Genomic DNA, 7930 nt, shown 5'->3' on the forward strand with positions numbered 1-7930 from the left:
GAAATGAGAGAGACGTTCGTTGAGAGTGTGCTGGTGAGAAACCCAAAAAGACAAAGACATAAAGCTCTGTTCTTTTATTTTTTTTCTCAGTTTTTTAGATGACATTTTTTTTGTATGAACAATTAGAGATGAAAGTTACCTGAGAATCCAGTAAACAAAGAACAAAGTGATTTTTTTTAGTACTTTTTAAATTTATTTAATTTTTTTTGGTATGAATGTTTGATTAGGATTTATGAAGAGACAAATGATTTTATTAAATGAATTTTTGTGTTTGTTTTTTATTATTTAAATTTTAAAATTATAAAATTAAACACTTTAATTAATCTAAAAGAATAATTTTTGTCTAATATATATAAAAAAGAATATTTAAGTTTTTTTATAAAATTAAATAAATAAATATTTTTTATTTAATTAAAAGAATGTTTTGGTAAAAGTGGTGATATAATATATATTTAAAAAAAAAATTAAATACTGATGTAAAAAATAAATTTTACATGACTTATTACTACTTATTCATATTTTAAACGTATCAATACGTATGAATTTATTATTGTATCGTAGCAAATACTTTAATTTATTATACACGCACTGTGATATAACCTCCTTTCTCGGCATTACCAGCGAGAGATTATACCAGAAAAATGTGTACCTACTATATATGCCAAAATCAGATTATTCATGCATTTTAGTATTTTTTTTTTCATTTGATGAATAAATCGGATATAAATGCATTATTTACGTTATATTTTTTTTTAAAAATTAGGAGCGAGACTCGAATCTACGACTTTTAGGTGAATAATAAAGAGAGACTATACTATTTAAATTATAATTTATTAACTTATTTATGTTATAATTTGGTTGTGAATAAATTCTCATTTTTATAATAATTATGAAAAAGCATAGAGTATTAATATATTATCTGCTAATTTATTATAAATAATAATTAATTATTATAAAGACTTCAGAAAATATATGTATAAAGAGATATATTTAAAAGATATATTTATAAAGATATTTTTATTAAATATAATTATAAATAAAAATAGACAAAAATTGATAGAATCCTTGTTCATTACGTAAATCTTTCACTTTAGTAACCGATCATCGATAATTATTTGTAACTCAATTTCTAGAATGCCATTTATTTTAATCCAGGGAAACATCGCACTGTAAATTATTTAGTAGTCAACTTCTTCTATGTTTAATGTATGTACTTAGTTATATACGGAGAAATACAATGTTTGGATTCAATTAATATTATTAGTTAGTAGTTAAGTGTGAACAAGTTTACAATGCTAAGTTATAAAGAATTGAGGGTTGGTGTGTGTGTTATTGTGCAAAAACTGCACACTGTGGATGGCAGGAAAGAAGCGAGGAATAGACTGAACCATTCGTTATTATTAGAAAACCCATTCATCATTATTATAATTGAATTAAACAAAATGGCATACACAGGTGGTGTTGTTTTACGATATCACGGAACGGTGGAAATAGACATCACTTAATATATAAAATAATTCAGGTTTTGCATTCCTCACATACATTGTGAACCATGAAAAAGCATTATTTTTTGAAGCACCAAAATCTGCTAATTAAATATATTATTATATATTATATAGTATCATATGTAAATGCAAGGAGCAAATATAGTATAAAGGCTTTTCTTCTCTCCCCCTTTTTATTTTGTGGTTCCAGGCCTTCAATGAATATTCAAATATTAATAATGTTTGGTCTCTTTCTTTTCTTATCCTTTCTCTTTTCTTTAAGGAAAATGGGTGTGGGAAAGCAAATACACTATGGGAAGATATATAACGAACTGAGAACTGCGCATGCAGTATTTTACAAGTTGTATTGACCTTGACGCTGCTCTTAAATTAATGGATCGGAGAATGAATGAGAAATATAAGTCATTGATCTTCACCCTAGTCCACACGTTCAATTCGGGTCTTCACGAATATATTCGTATAGATATATAGATGTTTAATTTTCATGGAATAATTGGTTTTCGTTGCATGTACTAAGACTTTTGTTCTTCCATGCGTCTCAGAATGTCAAAGACAAATAGGAAGTGAGTTTGTCATTATGTGATCTCTCTACCTAATTGTTGTTTCTAATAATAATTCAAGAATCGCAACCACGTGTTTCCCACAAGTCACGAAGACTTATGCATACAATACCAAATAACAGTTGTTAACTCGAAATATAATAAGTGAATTGTAGAGATTAATTTTCTTTTTTAAACTGTGAACATTGCAGAATTATAGGAAAGTAGTGCATGGAAATTATTCAAGTAATTAAGGAGACTACCCGTTTAACTTACGCTGATAAATTGATTTTCCAAATATTATTTAATTGAATTTTCTTCTTTCTTTAAAGATTCTACAATCCCAACAGCATACTTGGTTTCCCAATGTGTTTGATCAAAAAATATATTCGATAAGAGTAAATTGATTTGGAGCAAGTCAGAGATAATTTCTCGAGAAGGTATACACGTAAACATGAGGTTGGAAGTGATTGGCGCAGTTTGAATTTCGATTGACTTTGTAATCGGATAAGCCTAATCGAGTAAGAAATTCAAGATAAGTAATCAAATAAGACATTCGATAGGTGAGTCGAAGAGTCATGATAATGGAACAGTTAGTGATTTTCATCACGTGAAGAAATTATGGGAAACGTCTATAATCAAGCGGCGGGAACGGTTACCAAGAGTAATTTCATTCAAAGCTGTAATCTCGTAATTGATTATAATTGATTGTCAGTTACATTTAGATAGATTATAAATACTAGGAAGCATTAGGGAATAGGGGTTGAAACTTTTACTCAGAAAACACTCAAGCACACTCACATCCCTAGCAAATTTCTGAGTTTGCAATCGAGTAACTTTTCTGTAAGGTTCCTTCCATCTTTTAATATTCTCAATTTACTTTTCTGTAAATTTAACCTTTCAAGTAATTTTATTTCTCAATTGTTCTTTACTTTCTTTGTTCAATTTATCCTTTTTGCACTTTAATCTTTTACGCTGAAGTCCTTTGATTCAATCTAAGGCTTTTTATTGCTTTCTTTTAATTTCAATGCACTTATTTTTATTTGTGAATGATTTCCCTTTTGAAAACTTTGTCTTTTCTTTATTTCTTTTCCAATTCATAGAGTTTAATTTATTTTTATTTCCAAAATTCATCTAATGGAAAATACTTTGATGCACTTTTAGAAGAACTGGTACCTGCAAAGAGGAGTAGGTTTCGCTCTCAGACCATTAGAATCGAACCACCATCGATTTGCTAAAAATAGACAAAATAAATTGGCACGCCCGGTGGGACAGTTTTTAAATCAAAGTGTGTCAAATAACTTTTTTCCAATAATACTTGGTGTATGCGATTACGCAGTGGGAAAATCATTCATATGGCTAATGAAATATCGATTGTAAATGGTGGTTCATCCACTAATGAAAGCATACCAGTATCGGTGCAATAGGCTGACGTGTCTTCACGTTCGGAAGGTGCAATTGAAACTGAGAGTATAATAGTTACGACTGTTCAGACTGGAAAGTTGGACGTAACATTCGTCCACGTGGCCCTGTGCCACCATATCAACCTCCATTAACTACTGGTTGGCCTCCTTAAGGTCTTCCTCCTAGTTATACCCCACCGGTGGGTGGCTTTATTCCGCCGATCCGCTTTGGGAATACAAATGGAGTAAATAATACTCAAAACCCACAACAGCATTCCGAGTATTCTCGTGATTATAATGTGGGCTCCACTTCGAATGCCGCTAATTTAATGGCAGTATGTCGACAACAAGTGGAGGAAAGTCATCATGATTTGGTCAATCTATTGATCCAACAAATGACTACAATTCTGAATCCTATGATGACTGATCATGAAACGAAATTCGAGCGTCTTGCTAGACAAGTCGAAAGGATTGTCTGAATTGTCGATTATGATGAAGGTGAAAGGCATAATGCCGGGAAAATAACGAAGAAGCAAAAAATATTTTTCAAAATGAAAATAATGTTTTGAATCAAGAAAATCCTTATGTAGTTCCCCGGGTCAAAATGTTGATGACCTTTTAGCCAGATTACGTGGCGGTGAACGTTATCAAGTCATTAGAATTGTGGAAGAAGTATTAAATTGAGTTGGCTGAATGTTGGTTTTATGAATCAACCACATTTTGTGTCCGCTTTTTTCCAAGTTGTTCAGATGGCTGGAGTGCCAAGAGGGGTAAAGAATCCCAAGATAGTCACAAAATTTGCTGGTGAAGTGGGAGAATCAACTACTGAACATGTTGCTCGCTATTTGGTCGAGATTGGGAATTTAGCTAATGATGAAAATTTGAAAATGAATTTTTTTCCTTCGTCATTGACGAAGAATGCATTTACTTGGTTTTCGAATCTCAGACCAAATTCGATCACAACATGGAATCAGTTAAAAACTTCTTTTCACGCTCAGTTTTATCGAGGGGAGATGAATGTAGCAGTTACTGACCTAGTGGCTTTGAAACACGAAGATGGTGAAACCATCGATGATTATTTAATACGTTTTAAAAACGCTAGAAGTAGGTGGTATATGTCATTACCCGAAAGTGAGATAGTGAAAATAGCGACTATGGGGTTAGGATTCTATATGCACAGAAAACTGCTTAATGTGCATATTCTTGATTTGGCTCATTTGGATGAGAAGGTTCGACAAACTGAACTCATGAAAAAAGAGAAAGAAAAATATGGAAATGAGCAGAGGTCAAAGAGTAAACCTTTTACTCAAAAAGAAAAGGTTGCTTATGTGACCATGGAGTCCTCAGAGGAGGAATTCGATTTCGAAAAAGAAGTCGATTTGGTTGAACTTAAAAAAGGTCCTCCATATGTTTACTCTTTATTGAAGAAACTTCCTAGTAGTGAAAAGTCGAATGATTCAAAACTAAAAAGTGGAAAGAAGTATATTTTTGATATTTTGAAATCTGATCAGATTTTCAATGTGTTGCTTAAAGATAAACAATTAGTTTTGCTTGAGGGTAGAACTTTACTTTCCGTGAAAGATTTAAAAGGAAAGCCTTATTGTAAATTTCATCAAGCAACAAGTCATTTGACTAACAGTTGTGTCTATTCAGGGACTTTATTCAAAAAGCAATCGTGGAAGGACGGTTGAAATTCGACGATGGCAATAAAGAGATGAAGGTTAATGTAGATCCCTTTGAAGTTGATGCCAGTTATGTCGAACCTTGCCTAGGGGTGAATATGGTTGGCATGTCCTATGATTTTGATGTGGCTCTTGATAATTTCGAGTCACAAGTGAGATCTGTATACCCTAGAACAGGGGATGGCTTGTTGGATTTCTTGGTTCATCAAAAGATCAAAGACTGGGACGTATCTCTGTGTCCAAGGTACAATGCTATTTTTGATGCTAAAGCGGCAGCCATCTTTGAAAAGGAAAGAATGAAGAAAGAATTGGCTCATAGGGAAGAGCAAGCATGCCAGAGGCAGCCAATTTGACGAGTGGAGGGTTCTAGTTCAAAGATATTTCAACATGAGGTGACTGCACCTTTAAGCAGATCTCAGGCTATAGGTGTTCAGTGGATTATAAATTGTTAGGAATTTTAGAGGCGCAATCATCTATATCGATGTAATCCTCAATGGGGGGCATCGAACACCTTCCCGAAATCAATATGCCTACTATCGAGGCCGGGCCAGGGGATATCCAAGAGGAAGAGGTAGAAGGAGAAGTTTCAATCAGAGTAGGAAACTTCAAATAGAGACGAGCAAAGAGATAAGCAAGGGGGCAACGCCTTCTGTTCACTCTCGAATTGTCTTTCCTTCTGATGTAGAGACTTATCCCAAAGAAATTCCATCACCTGCAAAGATCGAAAAAGGCAAAGCAGTGGCTCAATCCTCAGGAATCGACAAAAATAAAGATGACGATGTCGATGAGGAGTATTTTGATGAAAGGGATGATGATATGATAGGGACGATTTCAATCATTCCAACTGAATATCTTGGAGAATGTGAAAGTAGTCAAAATGAGGACTATGATCAGGAAGATGAGAGGGCTTTCTCCTTTATCCAAATTGAAGATGAGCCAGGGTACTTTCCTCGGCCCACTGAAAGACAAATGTCTCATTTTCGCCCACTTCATATTATCGCCATTCTAAATGGGTTTAAGATAAACAAGGTATTGATTGATGGTGGGACAGCAATTAGTCTTCTGCCTGAGAGAATGTTGGGAAAAGTAGGAAAGTATCATGATGATCTGGTTCCTACAAACATTGATGTGACTGATTTTAGTGGAACTTCTACACCAGTGAAAGGGCTGGTCACCTTGACTGTAAAGGTGGGGTCATTGGAAAGACATTCCGTGTTTGTGGTGGTACCATTGAAGGCCAGCTACAATGCCTTGTTGGAGAGAGATTGGATCCACGGTGTGGGAGCCGTACCTTCTACTATGCATCAGAGCGTGCTTCTGTGGACTAAAGAGGGTAAACCTGAAATTGTCAAAGCAGATTCGAGTTTGTATGTCGAACAAATGCATGTCGATTTTAGGATATATAATCGTAAGTTAAAGGCCTTAAATGTTGATCGACCACTGAATCCTTATAATTGTGAAGGGTGCTATTTGACTTCGGAAGGCCTTTCGGTGAAGTTATGTTACCCAGACTTGGGTTTCGAGCCAACTGGTTGGGATTGTCTTTCTTGAAGATCTTGAAGAAACTGCTCTATGGACCAGGTTGAGGAGGTTTTTGATTACCTGGTAACATTGCATAATTATTTAAATAATTTTCAGTTTTTAGAAAATAAAGATGATTCTTCTGATGAAGTTGAATCAGATAGGGTTGATAATCTTGTTAGTTGTAATATGTTCGATTCGACATCCTCAGTCGAATTTAGTTATGATTTCCCTATTTCTTGTAATGAAAATAATGATGCAAGCCGGTCTGCCGATTTAATAGCAAAGGCTCATTGTGTAGAAAATAGAAGTAATGAAGATTTAATCAATGATCAAGTTTTTTCTGTTTCTGATGATTCTATTGATTTCACTTTTGATTGCATCTATGATTTAGAACCATTGGGTTTTGAAAAACATTCAATAAAAGATGATGATTATTATAAAGGGTTTGAATCTCAAAATCCCTTAGAAGAAATTAATCTGGGGACTCCTGATGATGTCGAATTACATATATTTATAAAGATCTTGTTGATCCTTTTCGAACTGAACTCTTTAATCTTTTACATAAGTTTAAAGATTGTTTTGCTTGGGATTATCATGAGATGCCTGGTCTCAGTCGTTCGTTAGTGGAACATCGATTAGCATTGAAACCCAATGCTCGAACTGTGAAACAAACTCCAAGACGTTTTGCTCCTGAAATTAATACAAAGATTAAAGAAGAAATAGAACGCTTGATCAAAGCAAAATTTATTCGAATTGCAGGTTATGTTGAATAGGTGTCGAATATTGTCCATGTTACGAAGAAGAATGGGAAGTTACGAGTATGCATCGATTTTCGAGATTTGAATAATGCTACTTGATAAACCCCGTTTTTAGGGTTTATCTTGTGTTGAATTTAGAGCATTTTGATAACCTTTTCTTACATTTATTCAATGAATTAGCATAGTTTTGTGATTATCTCCCTATTTGTTCTTGAATGTGAAAACATGCTTTTTAGGCCCTTAACTTGATGAATTCTATCTTCCTTTGATTCCACTGGATGCCGTGATGTGTTTGTTAGTGATCTTAGAATTGAAAGGCAAGAAATGGACCAAAGGAGTGGAGAGGAAAGCATGCAAAGTGGAGAAATCATGAAAAGCCAAAGAATTGAAAAACGCCATGGGCGCGCGCGCGCACTGTACGGCTCCGCACGGATTGCAACTAACTCATGGACGCGCACGCGCACGATGGCCGCACGTGATTTTTAAATAGAAAACATGCCCAGCAATTTCTGGGAAACT

The sequence above is a fragment of the Arachis duranensis genome, chromosome 3, assembly GCF_000817695.3.
Source record: "Arachis duranensis cultivar V14167 chromosome 3, aradu.V14167.gnm2.J7QH, whole genome shotgun sequence".
Lineage (NCBI taxonomy): Eukaryota > Viridiplantae > Streptophyta > Magnoliopsida > Fabales > Fabaceae > Arachis > Arachis duranensis.